This window comes from Notamacropus eugenii, chromosome 5 (assembly GCF_028372415.1).
Source record: "Notamacropus eugenii isolate mMacEug1 chromosome 5, mMacEug1.pri_v2, whole genome shotgun sequence".
Taxonomy (NCBI): Eukaryota; Metazoa; Chordata; class Mammalia; order Diprotodontia; family Macropodidae; genus Notamacropus; species Notamacropus eugenii.
The window spans coordinates 429,354,534-429,379,988 of NC_092876.1; the positions used below are offsets into that span (position 1 = coordinate 429,354,534).

Consider the following 25,455-nt stretch of genomic DNA (forward strand, 5'->3'; position numbering starts at 1 on the left):
AAGGCTAAAGGTCAAGCTAAGGTAGAGGTTCAAGAGAGCATCAAATTGGGTCAAACCTTTCTAGAAATGAAAACTCATGTGTAACCTGGGAAAACCAAGGGAGAAGAAAAAGTAAGTAAACTGGTGTTTATGAAGACTATTTATTCAAAATATGCATTTCAAAGTCTTATAAGGGTCTAAATTCCATCAACTACAAATATTCTACTTATATGTTCATGAATTCTGAAAACCCTTTATCTAGTCATGACCTTTTGTCATCTTCCTCAATTTATTCTTCATCCACACTGTAACCTCCTACCTGATCTCTCAAGTCTCTCCCAGGTCATCATCCCTGAACACTCTCCTCCTTTCCCCATTTTGTCCCCTTGGTAAATGAACCTGTTTTCAACTCTACTATAACCCTACCCTCCTTTCAATTTAGTCCTTTACCCCTTAACTCCCTTATCATAACACAGAACTTGCTTATCTGCCAAGCCTCAGCCTTGAATCACTCCCAGAATCTACTCCATTCACTTCCAATTGAACATGTTGTTGAGAGAAGACTGGAGAAAAATCATAAAACTGTCCTGAGTCTACTACAAAAGTTGTTAGTAAGAACCTTGCCTCATCTTGTTGAAAACAAATGAGGTCATTCACCCAAAAGTCCCTTTTCTATCTCCTACTCACCAAAGGCTTACATAAAGAGGCGACCTTTCTCCTTGACAAAGCAAATCCTGCCACATATGCAAGCAACACTATTCCATCCTACCTTCTACAGCACATATCCCTCTTATCATCTTCACACTCTCACTTATTTTCATTTTCTGTGTCTACTGGCTTCTTCTGTACTGCTTATAAACAGTACCAGATCTTCTCCATTCTCAAAAACACCTTTCCCCTTGATCCATCCATCCCTGTTCTTATTCCATATAACTCTTCTATTTTGTGGCTAAATTCCTTGAGAAGCCTGTCTAAATTTTAAATGTCTCCTTTCTTTTCATTCTCTTTTAACTGTATATACTCTGGCTTTCAAACTCTCTCTAAAGTTACTAACAATCTCTTAAATGCCCAATTCAAAGGCCTTTTCTCAACCCTCATCCTTCCTTATCTCTCTGTAGCCTGTAATAGGATAACATAATACATTATCATTGGTATAGACTTCAAATACAAAAGGGGCCACTTAAACAGTATGAAAAGAGCCCTTAAGGCAATATGTTGTCTTTGAAAACCACATAGTAACATTAACTATGTTCTACTGTATTTTAATTTTATTAAATATTTCCCAATTACAATTTAATATGGTTCCTGTGCAACAGGGGAGCATTGCTGACCTCAATTTGACACGTCTGCCATAGGTTTTCAAGACACTATTTTCTCCTGGTTCTCCCTCCTACCTTTTCTTTTAAGTCTCCTTTTCTAGATATTTTCTTCTAGGTCATACTGGCTAATTAACCAGGGTATCTCAAATGGTTGTATCATGGGCCCTTTTCTCCTTCCATACTAGTTCTAGATTCTCAAATCTTCAACTGCCTACTGGATATGTCAAACTGGATATCCCACTGACATCTTAAACTCAACAAGTCCAAATTTAAACTCATTCTGTTTCTCCCCAAACTTTCCCCTCTTTCTAACTTCCCTGTTAACAATTAAGGATACTGCTATCCTGCCAATTACCAAGGCCTTCAACCTAGGCTGTCATCCCACTCCATTTTCTCTCACCAACACTGCCTCTCATTGTAACCCCTTTCCCTTTCCCTTTTGATTCTGCCACCACACTGGTATATATAGGCCCTCATTAGCTCGTGCCTATTGCAATGGCCTTTTGGTTGAACTACTCTCTGCTACAAAGTCTCTCATCACTTCAGTCCATCCTCAGCTCAGCTGTCAATGTGACCTTCCTAAAAAAAAAGCTATAAGCCAAGACCAAAGTGGAGGGAGTGTTGGTGCATGATTTTGTTTGCAGATGACTGTGCACTCAAGGTAGCCTCTGAAGCTGAGATACAACAAAGTATGGATCAATTTTCTGCTGTCTGTGCTAATTTTGGCCTAACACCAGCAAGAAAACATATGTGCTCTATCAGCCACCACCACACCATTCATAACAGCAAATGGAGAAGTTTTGAATGCTGTGGATAAGTTCACTTACCTTGATAGTGTACTTTCCTGGGATGTACACATTGATAATGAGGTGACACACGCATTGCCAGAGCTAGCTCAGTATTCGGGAGGCTCCAAAGGAAAGAATGGGAGAGAAGAGGTATTAGAGTGACTACCAAACTGAAGGTATACAGAGCCACTGTGCTGCCCTCCATGACGTATGCCTGTGAAACATAGGACAGTCTACCATCACCATGCCAGGAAACTGAATCACTTCCATCTGAACTGTTTTAGGAAGATTCTGAAGATCACTGGCAGGATAATGTACCTGACAATGAGGTCCTTTACTTGAACTATACTGCCAAGCACTTACACTATGTTTCAGAGAGCACAACTCTGATGGGCTGGCCACATTGTTTGAATGCCAGGTGTGCACTTGCCTAAAAGGTTGGGCACAGATAGTCCATGTGAATATTTGGGGTGGATAACCCAAATTTGTACATCCTACGTTTACTTTGTGCTGTTTCAATTCTGCTTTGTTCAAAGAGCACAGCACCCTTTCTGATGTGGGCACCCCATGCTGACCACTCCTGTGCAAGTGTCTCCCATGTTGCACAGTCAAATCCAAAGTTCTTGAGAGAGACCTTGAGAGTGTCCTTGTATCGCTTCTTCTGACCACCATGTGATGCCTGCCCCATGTGAGTTCTCCAAAAAATAGTCCTTTTGGCAAGCATATATTTTGCATTCGAGCAACGTGGCCAGCCCATCGGAGTTGTGCTCTCTGAGATGCACAGGACCGCTCAGCATGGTGTGCCCACATCAGACAAGGTGCTGTGCTCTATGAGCAAAGCAGAATTAGAGCAGCTCAAAAGGAAACATAGGATGCACAAATTTAGAGTATCCACCCAAATGTTCACAAGGACTATCTGTGCCCAATCTATGGAAGAACATTCCGAGATTATATTGGTCTGATCAGCTACAGCAAACAAGTTGAAACTTGACTTTATCATGATGATGTCGTTTTAGTCCTCGAGAAAGAAGGACAACAACCAACCAATCAAACAGAAGAGGAAAGGCAAAGAGGGTTAGTTGACTTGACCAGGGTTACACAGCCAGTAAATATCTGAGACCAGGTTTGAATTCTGAAGAACCTGGCATTCTATCCACTGCCCCACCTAGCTGCCCCTTTTACTGTTTAATTCTTTCAATTAAGTATTTTTGCTGTTGTCTTGTTTGAGATGATTGCTACACCTGTTGAGTTTAGCTGCCAGTAGCTTTTACTCCTCCCTAAATGATTCTCCAACCCATTTTCCCCCGAAGTTTCAGCTCTAAACCTTCTCTTCTCTCTTAAGACCTCTCCAACACAAAACAAAAGCTCATACTTTACAAGAGATAAAAGGTTACGTGCCTGACCTTGCTCCTCTCTCCTCTCAGATCTTTTCATCTCACAACTCCTTGACATCATGTCCTGTTCTCTACCCTTTTAACTCTAGTTTGATGAGAAAGGCCAACTCGTCTACATGTACCTTTGATTCTCTCCATTCCTATATTTTCTATCTAGTAGACTGTCCTCACTATCTGCCTTCCTCTTTCTAAACTTTAATTTCTCCCCTATACTGGTTCTTTCTCTGCTGGGTAAAACAAAACCCAAGGCTTCTCCATCCAAAAAGCAATGCTCTAAACTCTCCTATCCTTTCTAACTATTGCCTTCCCTTCTCTCAGCCAAACTCTTAGAAAAAGCTATCTACAGTCACTATACCTCTACTTTCATGATCTTTCATTCCTCAACCCTTTGCAAACTTTCAGACCTTATCACTCAACTGAAACTGCTTTCTCCCAAGTTGCAAATGTTATCTTAATTTCCAAACCCCAAGAGACCTGGCATCATTATTCACAATCCACGGGTAGATCTGGACCTCTTTTCTTGTCTTTCTAAATTCTTTTTCCAGGCAACCTCATCAGTTCACGTAAGGGTTTAATCATGACCTCTATACTAAATACTTCCCAAACCTGTACTTATAGCACCAAGTCTCTTTCCTGAGCTCCAGTCCCACATTGTTTCTTTTCAACATTTAGAAATGGGTTCTCCCTTTGCAAACTCTGCACTTAACTTCATTTTTCTACTTAACCCAACCCCTGTTATTCATGAATAGCCCTATTTCCATTAAGGGCATCACCACCCTTCCAGTCCCCTGGGCTACAACCTCAGGGACCCATCCTTGATTTTCCTGTCTTCTTTATTCATACACACAATTACCAATCCCGTCATTTCCAGTTTTTACAACATCTCTTGCATATATCCTTTTCTGTTCAATCATATATGCCCTTGGTTCAGGGGCCCATCACCTCTCACCTCGATTATAATCGCTTTCCAATTGATCTCCATGACTCAAATCCATCAGTCCCTCTCCAAGTCATCCTTCAAAAGGCTATGACACTTTTCCTCAAGTTTAGGTCTGACCGTATCACTTCTCTTTTTTAAGAAACTCCAGTGGGGAGAGGAGGAAGGGGAAGCTTTGAAGCAAGTTTGTCTGATAAAAGTCTCATTTCCAATATGTGTATGGAACCGATTCCATACATGTTCCAAAGAACAAAAGCCATTTCCCCAAATGACCAAGATACAATTTTCAAAAGAAGAAAAACAAGCTAGCAACAACCATATGAAAGAGTTCCAAATCACTAATAATAAAAAAAGGCAAACTAAAACAATTCTGAGATTCCCCCTCACACCTATAAGATTAGGAAATATAACAAAGAAGAAAAAAATTACAATCGTTCAAAGGGCCACAGGAAAAGAGCACATTAATACTCTTAGTGGAGCTGGAAATTGGCCCAGTAATTCCAAAAAACAATATGGAACTATGCCCAAAGTCATTGTTATGCATAACCTTTGATACAGGGATCATTATGAGGCTGCACCCCAAACAGGTCAAAGAATGGAGGGTGAAAAGGTTCCTATGTAAAAAAAAATATATATTTATAGTAACTTTTTTATAGTGGCAAAGAAGTAGACACTAAGGTAGTACCTAACAACAATTGGGGGATGGCTGAATGTGGAATGTAAATGTAATAGAATACTATTGTAACATAAGAAATGACAAAAGAAATTATTTCAGAGCAACCTGGGAAGATTGGTATGAGCTAATGCAAAGTGAAATCTTTTGTTTGTTTTAAACCAGGAGAGCAATTTCTACAATAAAACGTTTGAAAACAAACAAACAAACTTGGAGAGCTATAAAAAACATCAACCAATGTCATGACCACCAATGACGAAACATACTATCAAATGACAGGCTCCAGCAGCATTTTAAAATGAGATCTGCCTTTTAGGACATGGCCAGTGTGGGAATTGTTTTTATTTGACTAAGTATCTCTGTTAGAAGAGTTTTGTTCTTCTAACAAAATAGGGAGTGGAAGGAAGAAACAGAGAAGCAGAACAACTTTGGAAGTTACAATGCTGAACCTGAAAAGCGTGCTGTACCAAACAGAGATTTGCATTTTCATGTTAATAATCCCCCTCCCTCATGTTCCAGAATATATACATAAAAATCTCATTTTACTTGATGTTTAAGAATTTTAAAAGATAAAAGGAAAAATAAGTAATAAATCAAATCCAGTCCTCTTCCTCCTAAGAGCTTTCTACAAAATGGTGAAATGGTTGATTAATTAGAACATTTAATTTACTTAGCACCAATCAATTGAAGTTTTACAATACTTAACTTCTATGATGTGGTACTAAGTAGTAGTTTAAGACTTTAAAAATCTAGCTGGATTAAATTCCTAACAGAAGTAAGTTTATAGCAGACATCAGTGGGAAAACAAGACTTGACAGATCCATTCATTCGTTACTCCAGGTTGCCATAGTGCTTTGCAATTTCATAATGCTGCCTAAATATAATAAACAGACAGAACATAAACAGATCCAATCCAGCTCTCTTAGAATTGCAGTCACCATACTTCCAAACCGAAAAGTATCACACTTTAAGGGATTAAAACCCTTACCACATATTTCCTTGGATACTTCAAAAGTTATTGCTTACTTTCAACTAAAACCACTAGATGGTATCCCTGCTCCACTCAATTTTAGCAGAAAACTTTTAGAATAATTATGCAAGGTGATTATCTAAAATGTTGAAAAGGGTAAAAATTTGACAAAAGTCTCTAAAATAAAAGCAACCACTCCCCCATCTAATTTTGTGAGTAAAAGAGAGGTCTTATTATGATACTATTTCTCTAATAATCTGGTACACCAGTAAATTAATCCTAATACTCATGAGATGTCAAATTTCTCTTTTAAAATCCTTTTCAAAAAAGACATTAACTAAGAGATTGTACAATTAAGTCATCACATTCTCAGCAATCCCAAGGCAATCACACCATCTAATTAATAATGAGGCTTGCTGTCTGATTTGTGCTCAAACCTACTAAAGTGTCAACTAAATCTCAAGGTTTTTGTGGGAAATGAGACTATATCATCTGAATTAAATGCCCTCTATGAGTGTCTTGGTAACCAGATTTTATGGTGTGACGTTGACAGTTAAATACATACTACAACAGGATCCATGAAAAAAAATATAAGAACAAAGAATCAAATAATAAAATTTTTTTATTAAAAGGATCCTATTTTACCTTTCAAATTTCCATCTTGACAAGTTTGGAGTAAGATGATCAAATGTATGTAAAGTCACTACTCAAAAAAAAAAAATAGTAAATTTTCCTACAAGATATACTGGATCTTATTAATCAAAGAGTCTTTGAAATTCAATGACAAAAAATATTTACATAATTTATTCTAAAATGTTTTTAAGGTTTTTAACTAAATAAGAAATCTCAATGCAGTTCATTTTAATTATAAAAACAAATTAAAACAAGCAGCTGTAAAGTTTTTTGTATGGTTCAACAAACTAATTACTGTTTTGGGGATAATATTTTTCATACAGAAAATTCACATTAGCCACAGTAACCCCTTGTCCCAAGTTTTTTTGACCTTTACTTAAAACAAGTTTTTGTATTCCAGATATATTATCTTCTTCATATACTATATATTCTTATTTCAACAAAATAAGCGTGTCTTTTTAAACTGTTAATCTACTAATATTAAAAATGTGTTAAGGCAGAAAAACAAATGAAAACTTGAGACTCAGTTATGCAACTAAATGCTGATCTTACTTTTAACATACTTCTTATAAAAATCAGATTTGTCTGCTTTTTGTTAATGAAAACAGAAATGTGCCAAAGGAACACAAAGTTTTAAGGTTTGGTTTTTTTGGAGGGGAGGGGGAAGATGTAAGTAGAATTATCTAATTACTTAAAAGTTCTCAGTTAAACATGATTAATTTAATAAACAACTCACTCAGTAATAAAATATACCATAGTTGGTTTAATAAAAGTATAAGCTATTGAATTCTTACTATGAAGTAGCATGATCATGAAAAACTACCATAAAAATGGAGAAAAGTACAGGGCAAAATGTGACATATCTGTAAATATTTTTAAATGGTTATGTGAACATATTATATAAGCTACCATCTATATAACTAGAAATTATAATCCTTATTTCACCATGGGGGATAGAAGAGTAAAGATTTGCAATGTACACTAACAGATCTAGAACTGGCTTGGAACTTAAAAAACTGCCTCTAACACATTAACAAGCTGTGTGACAACGGGTTTCCCACAAGGTTCAGTTATTTGTACAAAGACACACTGATGGGGATACTTGCCATGCCCTCCAGAAAGAGTTGACAATTAAAAATAAAAACTCTTTTTGAAAAATAAATATAAAAATTACTAGTTCATTTTTAAAATCTCTGATTGTTATCTAGAGTATGGGATAAAAGGTAGTAAACAGAAATACAGAATTAGATTTTTTTTTAAAATATGTATTTCTGTCCATGTGAAAATAGGTTTTAAAAAAATACATGTATAAGCCACATACGAAATTATATGAAGTTCAAGCTATGTTCCGTAGGCCTTATCAAGTGCTTTATTTGTAGCTCTCTTAAATAATAACTATAATAAACTACAATAAAAAGAGAAAATAAATTTTTTTTAATTAAAAATACCCTACTATAGACTATGCATTCCATGAGGATAGGGGCTAGGTCTCAATTACCTTTTTGTAGAACCTAGCACAGCACTTTACAAATTGTTGCTTCTCAGTCATGTCTGGCTCTCTGAGACCCAGTTGATCACAGCATACCAGGCCAACTCTAAGAACAGCAAGGCTTAAACGTTTACTTAATTGAAATGAAAAGTGAATATCTATAAACTCTCTTATCCAATTCCATCTCAACCTCAAAGAGAGGCAACTACTACTCCCTTTATCCATCAAGTCAACCAATAACTGGAATATTTTCTGGGCACGTGGAAAATTTCTGATTTTTCAATACAGGAGGAAAGATAACAGATGAGAGCATCCAAATCAGAATAAATATATATTGATCCTGGGACAGGTAAAGATTCCCTAAACTGAGGGTTTCACAACCAGCATCCCACCATTTAGTGGTGAGATCTTTTAAGAGTATAACTCCCAGGATACCTCTATATCACAAACATCATAAATGCATTATCTCCTCACACCCACTCAAGGTCTGCAATTTGTGATAATCTGCCCCGACATCACCCCACAAAAGATCACAATGTGGATGGTATCAAAAAGAGCAAATCAGAAACATTTTGGAGGATTCTGTGCTATATGCTGAACTAGCTTAATCTCCTAACCATTGTGCAAATGAACAAAAGAATCTAACAAAATAGATTTTAAAAATAGCACTTATTTGTCTTGAGTTTTTTCAAAATGCTGTTCCTCTTCAATCTTTCACCTCTCACCCACAAATTCCTTATATTTTGGCTTTGATAACAATAACCACTACCCTATAGCAATAATATCTAGGTTATCAGCAAGAAACACATATAACAAAAAGCATGTAAAGAGAAGGGAACCAACAAGGCTTCAAAGGAAATTCATCAGTGGAGAATCAGTATACTAAAAAATTTACAAAAAAGTAATAATATTTGAAGAGGTTTATACAAATGGAAAGTTACTTGAAGTTAAAATCAAAACAAAGAATGAGTCTTCAGGTTTCTAAAAACTTGCTAAGTGGTATTTAACTGTATACAATACAGTAGACATAATGGGAGAACATAAAGGAAATGAAAGATTATGCATATAATTTAAAAACTATGCAGGACAAGTACACATGTACACATGTACACACACACACACCACTGAACAGTTTTTCAAAGACAATGAAGAAAATGAATATAAGTACAAATTAAATACACAAGTATGATATGGAAAGAACAATTTGTATATAAAGACCAAGTGAAACTGCTCTCTTCCAAAGTTAAACATCTCTACCACTGCTTTATCCTCATAAGGACAGCTGGTGGCTCAGAGAGTAGAGCACTGAGCAGGCATCAAAAGAAGACCTTAATTTAAATATGGCTTTAAATATAGCTATGTGACACGGGCAGATCACTTAACCTCTGTCTGCCTCAGTTTCCTGAATAAAGTGAGGTTTGCAATGTAGAGAATATCAATAAATGCTTATTCTTCTCTTCCTTCATTCCTTCTCCTAAGCCCACTTCTCTTTTATTTCTATACTCTAATTCATACAGGTTCATTTATCTCTACGCAAATGAATCTCAGATCTCTATTTCCAGCACTCATCCTTCTCACAACACTCTAGTCAATCATATGATCCCAACTTCTCAGGAGACATTTCCACCTGGATGTCTTGGAGGCATCTCAAACTCAACATGTCCAAATCAGAATTCATTACCTTTGGAAGCAAGCTCACACCTTTTTCCAAACTTCCCTAAGTTTTCTCAAGGGTACCCCCCCCTTCATCCTCCTAGTTGTCCAATTTTACAATCTGAGTGGCTCTCAACTCTTTACTCTCTAGCTCATATATACAACCATTCACCAAATATCATCCTCTATATCTCTATAACATTTCTTAGATAGTTTCACACAGTCAATCTCTAACCTAGACTACTGCATTAAGTCTCTCCTCACTCCAATCCACTCGACACACAGACATCAATGTAATTTTCCTAAAGCAGAAATCAGAGCACACACATACATACTTCCTCTGTCCATGAATCACTGCTCAACAACCTACAGAATTAAAACTCTCTCTATATCACCTCTGGTATCAAACAAACTCTTCGGTTCAGAATGAAAGCTCTTCTCAATCTAATCCCCTTCATTGCTTCCCTCTCCTCAAACTCTACAATCCAGCCACAGGCCTACTAGCTGTTTCACACACATATTCTCCATATCCCAACTCCCAAACCCAGCATCCCATGCCTAGAATGTACTCCTTCACCTCCTCCTGGAATCCCTGGTTTCCTTTAAAACTCAAAAGGTGGTATTTGAACTGAGTTTTTCTGAGCCCCTCTCCCCTACTTGTTAGCAGGTTAATTCCCATAAACACCTTATATCCATTTTGTATATATACTGTATGTGTGCTCAAATATTTATTTGGCTTTCAATTACAATAATGGCAAAAGCATCAATTGCTTAGAAAAGTAACCACCAGATTATTAGCAATTCAATAGTACTTTCAAACCCTCTCCTATTAATTTATTGCAACGATAGAACAAAATATGACTGGAAAGTATTTCCAAAATGTTAAAATTCTAGGCAGGTAATGGCATATAGAAAAAGGAAAAAACAGAAACAAGTGACAGATAACTGGTACTTAGAATATATGTTTATTGAATTAACTGAATTTTAGACAAAGTTCTGTCTCTACGTAACCTTTTAGCACCTCCATTTCCTTCCTTATTAAATAAGTGGATTGGGCCTAGGTGAGACAGGGAGACCCAGCTTTGTTTTGTTTTTTTTAATGAGAAAACTATCACACATTATGCAACAAAGCAGAGAGATTCAAAACTGGGTTCTCTGACTACTGTCATCACTACGGTCAAGCTCCTCTGCAGGCATCTACTGTTTTAGGGAAGAGTTTCTGCAAACAAAATACAAACAAAACAACTCCCTATTGCTGGCAAATTTCTCCAGTGATCAGTCACAGATTTTTACATGTTAACTGTATTGAACCTCAAAACAAACCAAAAAAAGTCTCAAAGAATTTATAGGAATGTGAGACAAACTGAAAAATTCTCAATGCAAAAACAGATTGGATGAAAAAATACAAACTTTTCCAGTCAATGAATAAATCAACAACAGGTAAGGACAAACTAGGCTGTCCAGTGCATAAAAGACCTGGAGTCAGGAAGACCTGAGTTCACATGACCTCAGACACTTTCTAGTAATTACTTAACCATTCACTGCCTCAGTTTCCTTGACATAATATTTGTGAAGAGCTTTGTAGCCTTAAAAGTTATATAAATGCTAGCTGTATTATTGCTGCTGTGATTATCATTAAACTATGAAATTAATCCTCTACTGTATTTATCTTTGACGGAAACATAGTCAAGTGCAAGTCCTGTCATTTTTTCTCTGATGTCATAGTCCTCTTTGAAAAGGAAGGACGAACACAACAACAACAACAGACAAGATGATTAGAAAATGTGAGTAGGGTAGAGCAATAGACAATATATGATGGATGTGAATAGGCAACGAAGAACTAAAAATAATGATATAACTTATAATCATGAAGAAGAGAAAAATTTTTAACAGCCCTTGTGCTCCAATGGTACCAAAGTAGTAACGAGATCTAGAGGAAGGCTAGGTATGCCTGGTGGATCCTCTGTGAAGGATTTAGAGGAAGAAATGGAAAAGAGTCACATAAAATAGAAAGACATGGATGGTTTATAATCAGTGCCAATAGAGGAAGTAGCCTGACTGATGATCTAGCAGATCCATCAATGTACTCAAGTATCCAAAGTAAAACACAGTTGAGAAATAGCTACAATTAGAATGTGGATTTCTCAACTATATTAAATCAGCTTGCTTGCCCAATGAACATCATTGCAATTCCTTAATCATTATAAACACGCTAAATAAATAGCTGATGATATACATTTTCTATCACGTTTCCTTCTGAGTTATTTCCGTCCTGCAAAAAAATGTTTTACATGCACACATACATAAACACACATGCGTACGTGCTTGCAAAATAATGACCCTTTCTGCTCCTGAAAATGATCTTTGTGCCTATACATACTGTCAAAATAAAATGCATTTCAGCTGTTAAAGAAAGGCATATACAAAACTACCAAACTTATGCTTCAGAGATCTGGCCCTAAACTATAATCATTTGGTCATAATGTAAATAATAGTGTCCTTTTTAAATAAGGACATTACATTACAAAAAGCAATACGCATTAAAATCACTATTCAGTTGTAATACTGACATGTTCTTGACTACTGAATTTATTAAGCAAAGAATAGTAAATATCTCAAATGATTCCAATGTAGGCAAATAATATCCAAATTAATGAATGGCTTAAAAGCAAATATGCTAAATGCACAAAGTATCTAGAGATCATTCTACCAAAATATAAAAAACACTTGTATAGATTCAATTACAAAGTGCACTTTAAAAAAATAAAAGAAAATTTAGCCATAATATTCAGTACTGTAATATTCACATATTGCAATAGAATTAAAATGGCAATATTACCCAAAATTAATTTATGCTTTTATCAATCAAATTGCCAAGATGATATTTCATAAAACAATACAATCATAACAAAATTCATTTGGAAGAACCAAAGATCTAGAATAAGAAGGGATGAAAAATGATAGGGACAAAAGGTGAAACAGCACTTCCAGATCGCAACTATATTTTAAAACAAGAGTCATAAAAACCATCTGGTATTGGTTAAAAAATACAGAAGCAGATCAATGTAACAGACTACCAGACAAGGGAGAATCACCAAGAATAGGAAATAAAGTTGAAAATATAAATTACTCTCATTTGATTTAAAACAAAACAACAACAACAAACACTCCAATGGTAAAACTAGAAAGCGGGGGTAGAAGCTTGTGTTCGTCCTTCATTGTCATCAGAGAAATGATGATGTGACTTGCACGTGACTGTTTTTGAGTAAGGGAGGGCTGTGCAGGTCACCAGTCTCACTTCTCCTCCAGAGCCATCTGAATCCAGTGACCAGACATTTTCTTGACTGGTAGAAACTAGACTTAAATCCTACCTCATGTTCCACAATATAGTCTAAATAGACATGTAACTTTAATATTAAAGAACACAGTAAAAAAGTCAGAAGAAAAGTAAATCATATACATCTCACAGCTATGGTTCTTAATCAAACAAGGCACAGAAGAAATTACAAAAGATAAAAAAAATTAACTTTGATTACATTAAACTGAAAGGCTTCTACACAGACAAAACTAATACACCCAGGATAAGACAGTAAGTAATTGGATAGGAGAAAAATCTTCATATCAAATTCTCTGGTAAGGGTTTGCTATATAAGATATAAATAGCTAACAAATATACATATATATATACATATATATATATGTATACATAACAAATATAACAAAAAATGACAATAACCAATGCTGGAGGAAAAGGGGTGTGATAGGCACAGTAATACACTGTTGGTGAAGCTGTAAACTGGTGTAACCATTTTGAAAAGTAATTTGGAATTAGGCAAATAAAGGGACTAAAATAAAATGCCCATACCTTATGAAGCAGAGATTCCATCCTCAAAGAAGCCATCAATAAGAAGAAAGTCCCCATCTATATCAAAATATTTATAGCAGCACTTTTTGCTATTGCAAAGAACTGGAAATGTCCATTAACAGAGGAACAATTAAACAAATTGTGGCACTCGAATGCAAGGAAATATTGTTCTCTTTAAAAAATGATGAATTTGATAAATACAAAGAACCACAGAAAGATCCTACATGAACTGATAAAGAGTGAAGCAGAGTCAAGTACACTAAACACACTGCTTTTAACAACATAAATCCAAACAAAGATCACACACAAAACACAAAAGAAATGTATAAAATGATAGAGGACAATTGCTTTTACACAAATAAATAGCTTATACAGTGGTGTGATACGGGAGGGAAAGGGTCCAGTCAAAGTAAGCATATAAAAGTATATTAAAAATGGAAAGTCAGCATATCAGATCAAGCATAACTAAAAGAAGAGATACAAGAGTACACAAGACAATTATCACTTTACCTAAGTAGACAATTTTTTGAAGACCTCTACTTAAAGAGATTTTTGAGGAAGGCAGGAAAGAAGTCAGTGTGAACCACTTTCAACTCAGGAAGGGAAAAGAACAGAAGAAGAAAAAAACTTTATCCTGGACCCAGCACATAACCTTAGTGGGACTTGAAGAATAAAAGATTTCAAGAGACAAAGATGTGGAAGGAGTATGTTCCAAGCAGGAAGATAGCCTGCAGGAATGAGAGAATAAAGGAGCAGGATCAAGGAACAATCAATAGCTTGAAATAAACCTGGAAAAGTAGGTTAGAGCTAGATTGTACAAGACTTTAAATGCCAAGCCAAGTTTGTACATTATTCTATAGGCAGTAGAGAGTCTCTGACATGACCAAACCTGGGCTTTAGGAATATCGTTTTGGAACTGATGTGAAATATGGACTGGAGGCATAGGAACTTAGTTGAAAGTTGATAATGACCTAAACTAGGGATGGCAGTGCATGTGGAAAAGAGAGAACAAAAGAAAAAAAGAAGCAGGAGAAGAACAGACAGAATTTGGCAATCAAGTTAAGAAGGGACAGTATGGGGAGAGGGGGAATAAAAGATAATAATGTCCGAGGTTTCAAATCTATCTCTGTAGATAATCTAAGAGGAGAAAAGGACGGACAAGGAAGAGTTTGGGTCAACTTACAGATATAATGAAACTGAACTCCTACTGGAATATATCTTTGTTTCTGATGGATGGCTTCAGATTAAACCAAGCTACTATGCACTGCTACTAAAACTTTTCTTTGAGTCTACAGTATCCTATTTGGCTTTTTAAAAACATTCTAAATAAAAATTACTACGAAAATGGAACTTTAGTTATAGTTAGGCTTTATGAAATAGATGACCAAATATGGAAAAATCCCAAAAATTATTATTATAAACAGCTATCCATCAAATGACAGTCAATAAGGCCTCAATGTCTTAATTTTAAAAGAACTGTGTAGGGAATGGTTGAGTGACTTGCCCGAGGTTGTCTAGCCATTTTGTTTCCCACTCTTGACTTGAACCCATGTCTTCGTGGCCGCAAGGATAATTTTCTTCATGGCACCGCAATTTCTTACTTTATCTTTAATATATTTAATTATAATTGCAATAATAATGTAACTAATATAATTATATATAAAATACATGAAGATCAAGGTGTCCTAAAAGTCCTGGTATAGTTCTAAACTATTAAAGCTTCAAACTACACTAAGACTTTGCGTATACTGTAATTTTAGCACACATATCTATATCGCATTAAGCATATATAACTTTTTTCAATAACATCTTTAAAGTTTCTGCTTTTATAGAAAATCAGTATCTATGAAATATCTTTAGACCTAACCAATTTCATAAAAATAAAATGAAAACTCCTGTAACAATGACTCTATGATAGTGCTCCAAATGCAAATGTGAAAGATTATGCAGGCAGCTGGTGGCTTAGTGAATAGAATACTGGATCTGGAGTCAGTCAAGGTCTGTGTTCAAAGCAAACCTCAGACACTTACTAGGTGCTGGGTGGCGCAGGGCAAGTCACTTAACCTCTGCCTGTCTCAGTTTCCTCATCTGGAAAATAGGGTTGATAATAGCACCAACCTCCCAAGGTTATTATAAGAATAAAATGAGATGATTATTTGTAAATCACTTTGAAAACTTTAAAAACATTATATATAATTTTGCAGGAAATCTCACTGGATTCATTCTTTGTTCTAACAATCAGAGTTGGTTATATTATATTATAATTAGTTGGTTATTATATATGTACTGTACACGAACAATGCCCATATCAGTTCTCCAGGTCAACAAATAACAAAGCAGGTACCAATGTTCACAGGAAGAAGCAGTTACTATCTTGGGAGCTCACTCTAAAGCAACAAAAAATAAGGTCTATACAACAAGAAAATCTAAAATAATTTTTTTAAATTTGTATCACATTTTCAAGATGGAAAGTTCTAATCAAACCTCCCACAATTCTAATAACTTATTATGAAATGATGGTCTCCACATTTTAAACAGGTTCACTTTTTCTGGTACCAATTATACTCAGCTAACTAGGAGAGTTTGAACTTAACTTTGTCCTGACAGCAATGCTTTGAGTTTTGTTACCAAAACCAATTTTTTAAAGGTAAAAATTTTCCATTACAAATAATACTTAAGAGATCAAACTTAAAAGTATGATAGTAGTGAAACACATTGAGAATAACACCTGAGGCTCTAGGTATACTTTTTGACTCCTGGTGTCAGAAGTCCTTTTCTTCCCTTAGGTAGCTCTCTCCTCAGCTTTGTGGATTAGTGCACCTTTAAACCCAATATAGTGTCACAAAGAATCAGACACAACTGAAATAACTAAACATGTTGCCAATTTTTTTTAAAAAGGAAAGAATAAAGTGAAAAAAATGAAATTAACACTTAATGGAGAGTTATGGCAACATAAAAGTTTGTAAGAGAAAGTGAGACAGTCACAGTATTTGAAATTTTTAGCGAATAAATTTACAAAGTAGGTAACTGCACATAACCCATTTATGCTAATAATGCATATTTCAGCACCTAATAGCATGAAAAAAAGACATCTACCCCATATCTGACATTTCAGGGCACTCTAAAACCCTTTGGTTATTATTACTATATGAAAAGTCTTAAAATTCTTAAAACATTAGTATATTAAAACATAGAGAGTCAGCATAACATGGTTACAGTGCTAGGTTCAAACACCACTTCAGACACTATGTTTTATGAGTATGAAGAAGTCTCTAAGTCTAAGTTTCCTCCTCTTAAACTGTGGTTACCAATAAGTGTAACTTTACAAAGCTGTAAATGTCAGGTAATTATGTGAAACAGTTTATAAACTTTCAGGTGCTATGTAAATATCATTTATTACTGTTTTTGTTATGAATGCAAATTATAAAATAATGGTACTTTTTTTTCTTTTTCTGTGCAACTTGGTATAACGCTATTATTAGCAGGCAAATTATAAACTCTTATAAAGTCTTCATTTTCTTCCTCATTAGTAAAATAAGTAGAAATTCATTATTTATGTTCACTCTAGAACTTTCATGGAAATTTTGAACTACAATGAATATAGTATATGTATGTATACATAAATTATGTATGTTTCCATGAAATCTAAGAGAGAGGTATATAGGAGAGTGTATGTGCTTTCTATGAGATGGTGTGTCATGTATACATGTGGAGGGTCTCCCAATATCTTTTTTTAATAATATTTTATTTCCCCCCCAATTACATGAAACATTTTTAATATTTGATTTTATTTTTAAGTTACAAATTCTCTCTCTTCCTCCCTGAGAGAGCAAATTACCTATCATAGGTTATATATATACAATCATATAAAACATATTAAGTCATTTTGGGAAGGAAGAAGGAAGGGGGGAAGGAAGGAGGAAAGGAGGGAGGGAGTATGCTTCAACCTGTATTAAGTTTGTTGCAGAAAGCACTTTTTCATCAAGAGTCCTTTGGGACTGTATTGCATCACTGTATTGCTAGGAATAGCTAAGTCATTCACAGTTGATCATCCCACAATATTGCTGTTACTATGTACCATGTTCTTCTGGTTCTGCTCACTTCATTCAGAATCAGTTCATATAAGTCTTTCCAGTCTGAAATCAGTCTGCTTGTCATTTCTTAGAGCACGATAACATTCCATTACAACCACATACCAAAACTTGTTCAACCATTTCCCAATTGATGATCATCCCCGCAATTTCCAATTCTTTGCTAGCACAATAATATACCACTATAAATATTTTTGCACATGTAAGTCCTTTCTGCCCCACCCCACTATTTATTTCCCTTCTTTTTGAGATACAGATCTATTAGTGATATTTCTGGATCAAAGGAAATGCAATTTTATAGCTCTTTCTAAATTGCTCTCCAGAATGGTTAGGTAAGTTCACAACTCCACCAACATCAGCCCAGGTTTTCCTACACACCCTCCAATCTGGTGGATGTGAGAGGTGGTACCTCAGAATTGTTTTTAATTTGCATTTATCTAATCAACAGTGATTTGGAGCGTTTTTTCCCCCATATGACCAGATAGCTTTAACTTATTTGTCTGAAAACTGCCTATTCATCTTCTTTGACCATTTATCAACAGGGGAATGACTTGCATTCTTATAAATTTGACTCATTTCCCTACATATTTGAGAAAGGAGGCCTTTATCAGAGACACATAGTAAAAACAAAATTTTTTTGCCCCAGTTTTCTGCATTCCCCCTAATTTTGGTTGCACTGGTTGTTTGTACAAAAACTTTCTAATATAATCAAAACTATCCATTGTACATTACATAATGCTCTCTGTCTCTTTTGGTCATAAATTCTTCCCTTATCCAAAAATCTGACAGGGAAACTATACCACTCTCCCTTAATTTGTTTTGATGTTACTTTTTATGTCTAAGTCATGTACCCATTTTAACCTTATCTTGGTATACAGTATGAAATGATGGCCTATACCTAGTTTCTGCCATACTATTTTCCAGTTTTCCCAGAAGCTTTTGTCAAATAATGAGTTTCTGTCCCAATCTTTGGGTTTGTCAAAAACTAAATTACTATAGTACAAGGTATTGTGTACCTAATTCTATTCCACTGATCACCACTCCACTTCTTAGCTGGTATCAAACTGTTTTGATGATTACTAATTTATAATACCATTTGAAATCTGGTACAGCCTGGCCACCTTCCTTCACATTTTCCCTTTGATTCCCTTGATATTCTTGACATATTGGTCTTCCAGATGAATTGTTATGATTTTTTTCTAGCTCTACAAAATAATTTTTCGATAGCTTGATTGGTATGGCACTAAATAAGTAGATTAAGTAGAACTGTCTTTTTTTATTATATTGGCTCAGCCTACCCATGAACAATTAATATTTTCCCAAATGATCTGACTTCATTTGTGTGAAGAGTTTTGTAACTGTGGTCCTAAGGTTCCTAGGTTTCCATGGGAATTTTATTATTAACCAGAGTTTACCCCCACTAGTTTTGAAAATTAAGGGTAGGAGAAATTTAATAAGTGAAATGTTTCATTTAATAATCAGAAATAATAAATTTATTGGTTTAACATTTTTCAGGGGCCTTCCTACAATTCCTGAATTATTATATCATGAAATTAATCTACTCAATGACTTTAAGCTCTCCCCCACCAGCCCAAATTTGATGGAGCAAAGGTCTGGTAGTAAAGAGGAAGATGGAGAGAGGGAGAAATAATTCCTGTGCTTCTCTTCCATAAGGTGTAGAAAGAAAGATGGTAACAAAGCTATCTAGTCACATTTGTCCAAAAGAATAAAGATAACTTTAAACGTGCTTAGCTAAGCAAGTCTAATAATTAATTAGCTAAGCCAATTAAAGCTAACATACAAATACAAAATGATATACCTATCAATCAGCAAATATTTATTAATTTCTATATTAGGCACCTATATTCTAGGTGCAAGGGGATACAAAAACAAATATTTAAAGCTCCACCCTTCAAAAGGGAGGAAAAATATATACTTCTTTATCTATGTACAAACACATTATACATACATATCTATATACATATAGAGAGAAGGCAGTTAGAGAATGAGATAGCTAGAGGGCAGGGGGGAGGGGTTCTCATCCTCCTTGATTGTCTCCTAGCTTCCAGCTAAAATCCCTATCTTCTACAGGATCTTTCCAGAGCTCCCTTTTAATACTAATGTGTATTTATTCATAGCTGTGTGCCTATAATATGAAGTTACTTGAGGACAGAGGTTGGGTTCCCCCCCCTCTTTTTTTTACATCCCCAGAGCTTAGCACAATACCTGGCAAATATTAGGCATTTAATAAATGTTTGTTGACTTTTGATCCTATAAGTAACAAGGAGGCACTATTTATGAAAGGGGACACTAAGATGATAAAGTTTAACCTTTAAGAAAATAACTTTGGGAATGTGGAGGACTGTAGAGGTGAAAGACTTGAAAGACACAAGTAGCAAGGAGGGGTGACTATAGCACAAAGCTCCAATTTAGAAAACAAAGCTAGAGATCAGCAAACCAAAGAAGAATCAGTGTCAAAAATTACTGAAAAACCTGAGTTCCCTCAAAGGGAAAATAATTTCCTAATTATAAGCAAAAACTTTAAAGGGGGTAAGGGGGGGGCTTTTCCACAAGAACTATATAAATACCTAGAAAGCAAGCAAGAGACAGAATATTACTGATATTATAAGAAATGATGAATACAAGGAAGCATGGAAGTGTGATAGATTTTTAACAGCACATTTTACATTTATGTTACATTTCTATAAACTAATACAAAGTCAAATAAGCAGGAAAACAGTATTCACAAAAGGACAACTATGTTAACTGAGTAAGCAACAATCAAAACTCAAGGCTGTAAAATTTTAATGCTCAAGTTTGGCCTCAAAGAGATAGGAGAATGAACTCTTATTTGCAAAGTTGGGGAATTATGTAACAATTACTACATATAATGCCAGATTTTTTCAGTATGTTGGCTACTGTTACTCAAATGTTTCCTTCTCTTTGTTACACTATTATATAGCATAACATTCTGAGAAAGGAAAGTACTTTGAGAAATGTAGGTTAATATAAAAACAAACAAAGAAAAAATCAATAAAAACTTGAGGTTGGGGATGTAGATCAGCAACAAAGCTCACGCATTACATTCGTGAAGATGTCACATTCAATCTTCAACCTCTCCACTGGCTTTATAAAGAGTGACAAGTAAGACCTAAGTTCAAAGTCTGTCTCCTACAAGATTAAGTAACAATGAACAAGTCACTTACTTTCTCTGTTACTCAGTTTCCTCATCTGTGTCGGGCTGCTAGAGGAAACTCAGCTTTGCAAGCTCTAGCAAAAACAGTCATGACAGGCCTAAGGCAAGTGTGATCATATCATTCCTCTGGTCAAAAACTCTTCAGTGGCTCCTCATTTCCTTACCTACATTAATAATTAATCAATTTTAATGATTGTGCACCCCCCATCAATACAAAAAATTTTGAGCACACATACCTAATGTGTAAATACATGTACTGCTATACCAAATTTTAAGTATGATATAAAACTCAGGCCATGAAGGGAAAGGGAGGAGCAAGTATTTATTAAGTACTTTTTATGTGTCCCGTACTTTACAGACACTATCTCATTTAATCCTTACAATCACCCTACAAGGCAGGTGCTATTATTATCACCCCCATTTTACAGTTGAGGAAACTGAGGCAGAGATTGGGTGACTTGCCCAAGGTTACACAGTTAGTAAGTGTCAAATTTGAAGTCTGGTCTTCCTGACTCCAGGACCAGTACTCTATCCACAGGGCCATCTACATACCTTCACCTTCTACTCTCAACTCTCTAAGTCGCCATTATCAAGAGCAGATATTGTGGACCAGGCTTTAGTCAGGTCCATCAAGTTTGGAAATTGGAAGATTGTAAAAAATGAGACACTCGAGTCAAATGAAATTAACAGAAGAAATTTAGTAACACCACCAAAAGAAGATTATTTAGGCAGGATAACAGGATTTCATCTGGACGTTGTATGCAAATATGCCCAGTCAGATTTGCTGACTAGTTAAGTCATAGTTCTGACACGTAGTACAGGCTTAAACTAACATAGGGAAAGAATTAACAAGTGATTCACTCAATGTATTTTTTTTAAAATATTTTGATAATTACATTTTAATTGGCTTCCTTTGTATTTTTAAGCATTTTTAAATGTATTAATGCATTTGAAAAACATTATTCTGAGAAGAGGTTTTACACAAACGTTTAAGAACTCACCCTTATCTAAAGAGACATTGAAAATAGCCAAATTCAAGAGCACTATTTGATTCTATGTCTGAGGAATGTTTTTTTTTTATTTTAAATGACTGTGAATCCCATTATTCAAATGGAATTTCATTCTCACAATGGGGAAAAAAACCTAGCCCAAAAACAAATGAGAAAATCAAATTAAAATATAGAAAATCACATTTAAAAGGTAACATTCTGAATACTGGTGATCAATATTGAAAAACTGAATAGATACAGGCAATACATCATATTAGGCTTTTGCAAGCAATATCATTTCACAATGATATCATTAATACATCATAACCAAATCCTGCCACCTTATCATTCAGTCAATCCTCCACTTAAAATATTTATAACCTTGTTCCTAGGGAACCAACTGTCCTCTGCAACTATCTTTAACTAATATCATGTTTTTATAAAGTCAATTAATGACTTTAAGCATACTCAAATTTAATATGGATCAAAAATCACACATTCTCTTGGGGGGGGGGGTCATACACAGCAGAAGAAAATGTGACTCCCTTCAACTGAACCTCTGAAGTAGTTGTTACTTCCTCTCTATCCCAAGATAATAATTTTTCATAAAACCTTACAGTTTACCAGGTTCTTCTAATCTCTAAATGCTTTCCAGGTATAAAGATGTGGCAGCTAGTGGCTAGTTATGTATATCTTCAGTCATTCGTTGGTTCTTCATGAGGCTGTTCTTTGCCTACAATGAAGTCTGTCCAAGCACTTAAAAATTTATTTACTAGATTACAACTTAATTGAGACCCTATAGAAGTATATATTTAGAGCTGGAAGAAACCACAGAGAATCATCTACTTCAATCTCCTTATTTTACAAATAAGGAAATCAAAGCTTAGGTTCTATGTCTTGTCGATGATCACACAATACGCAGAGCTGGAACAAGGTCCTATAATTCCACATCCAACAGGTTTTCCAGGGCCCTATTATCATGGCTTTAAGAAAACAAGTTTCTCCCTGGATGAGTACCATATCAATTTAAGACTTAAAATAAAAAGCACATTTTTTTCTTTCCAACCCTGTGTAGTACATGAAACTAAGGCTCAGAAAGCTTAAAAGACTTGTCTATGTTGGCAGAGTCAAGAGGGTAGAGCACTTTCACCAAGCCCAGCCAAATACTTGCAAAAAAAAAAAAAATGGCTCTAAACAAAGTCTGGAGCTGCAAAACCCACCGAATGACAGAGTGAAGCAAAGCTCCAGCCCAAGATAGCCTGTAAAGTCACCGGGAAGTGTCTACTGCACCACAATGGGAGTGGAGCACAGTCCAGCATGGGCTGTGTCAGCACAAACAAGACCTGAGCAGGCCTTGGGGAGACTGAATCTCTCACACCTGTGGTGGTTTAAAACTTCATGACCCAAAAACGCTGAGGATAAATTGGAAGGTCAGTGGGAAAAGCCTGTGGGACAAGTGCAGAACAGTGGAGTGGTCTGGCGCCAGCCCCAGGGCAGCAGAGAGAAAAGGGGCAGAGAAACCTACAGCAGGGGCAGCTGCAGCCACTGCTTCTGGAGCTCTAGGCCCACAGATTGTGGGGGGATTGAGCAGCTGACAGTACACCCTCCACTGGAAGCAGAGAACTACGTTGACAAAGAGTTCAAAAGTCAAGTAAATGGCTGGGGAAATGAGCAAAAACTCGAAAAACAATCAGACTACAGAATCTTACTTTGGTGACAAGGAAGACCAAAGCATGCAAACAGAAGACAACAAAGTCAAAGGTCCTCCATCCAAAATCTACAAGAAAAATATGAATTGGTCTAAATCCATGGAAGAGTTCAAAAAGGATTTTGAAAATCAAGTAAAAGAAGTAGATAAAAAATTGAGAAAACTGAGGGCAATGCCAGAAAATAATGAAAAATGAGCTAATTGCTTGCTAAAGAAGACTCAAAAAAATGCTGAAGAAAATGACACTGTAACAACTAGACAAACCCAAATGACAAGAGATCCAAAAAGACAATGAAGAGAACAACGCTCTAAAAAGCAGAATCAGCCAGATGGAAAAGGAGGTCCAAAAACTCACTAAAGAAAATAATTCTTTAAAGATTAAAATGCAGCAGATGGAAGCTAATGACTTTATGAAATATCAAGAAATTATAAAACATAATAAGCAGTATCTATCTAAAACCTTCAGCAAGCATTATATGCAACGGGGATAAGCTAGATGCATTCCCAATAAGATCAGGGGTGAAACAAGGTTGTCCATTATCACCACTATTATTCAATATGGTACTAGAAATGTTAGCTGTAGCAATTAGACAAGATAAAGATATTCAAGGAATAAGAATAGCCAAAGAAGAAACTAAGTTATCACTCTTTGCAGATGATATGATGATTTACCTAGAGAATCCCAGAGATTCAAGTAAAAAATTACTTGAATTAATAAACAACTTTGGCAAAGTTGCAGGGTACAAAATAAACCCACACAAATCTTCTGCATTCCTATATATTAGCAACAAAGTCCAACAGCAAGAGATAGAAAGAGAAATCCCATTTAAAGCTAGGGTAGACAGTATAAAATACTTAGGAGTCTACCTGCCAAAACAAACCCAGGGATTATATGAACACAATTACAAGACACTTTTTGCACAAATAAAGTCAGATTTAAGTAAGTGGAAAAACATTAGTTGCTCATGCGTAGGCCGTGCTAATATAATAAAAATGACAATTCTACCCAAATTAATATACTTACTTAGTGCCATACCAATTAAACTATCAGACAATTACTTTCTAGAGCTGGATAAAATAATATCAAAATTCATTTGGAAAAACAAAAGGTCCAGAATATCAAAGGGACTAATGAAAAGAAATGCTTGGGAAGGTGGCCTAGCGCTACCAGACCTCAAACTGTACTATAAAGCAGCAATTATCAAAACCACTTGGTATTGGCTAAGAAACAGAGAGGTAGACAAGTGGAATAGACTTGGCACTCAAGATGCAGTAGGCAAGGAATATAGCAACCTTCTGTTTGATAAACCCAAGGACCCCAGCTTCTGGGATAAGAACTCATTGTTTGACAAAAATTGCTAGGAAAACTGGATAACAGTGTGGCGGAAATTAGGCATAGACCCATACCTGACACCGTACACAAGAATAAAGTCCAAATGGGTACATGATTTAGGTATAAAGATTGATACCATGAATAAACTGGAGAAGCAAGGAATAGTGTATTTATCAGATCTATGGAGAAGGGAAGAATTCTTTACTAAAGGAGAGATAGAAAGCATTATGAAATGCAAAATGGATAACTTTGATTACATTAAACTGAGAAGTTTTTGCACAACCAAACCCAATGCAACCAAAATCCGGAGGGATGTAGTAAATTGGGAAAGAATTTTTACAGCTAAGCTCGGGGATAAAGGCCTCATTTCTAGAATATATAGAGAACTGATCCAAATGTATAATCATACAAGTCATTCCCCAATTGATAAATGGTCAA

General features: G+C 35.5%; 1 protein-coding gene across 5 annotated transcripts in view; it reads right to left on the reverse strand.

Annotated features, from left to right (window-relative positions):
* Positions 1 to 25,455, reverse strand: part of KDM6A (lysine demethylase 6A) — a 251,094-nt gene that overhangs the window by 182,006 nt on the left and 43,633 nt on the right. The window contains exon 1 of one of the 5 annotated variants that reach the window (XM_072615113.1): positions 2,126 to 6,762. The exons of the other annotated variants lie outside the window; for them this stretch is intronic. The gene's annotated coding sequence lies outside the window, so the exon portion shown is untranslated. Of the gene's footprint in view, positions 1 to 2,125; positions 6,763 to 25,455 lie in introns of those variants that run through there. 5 annotated transcript variants of the gene reach the window in all.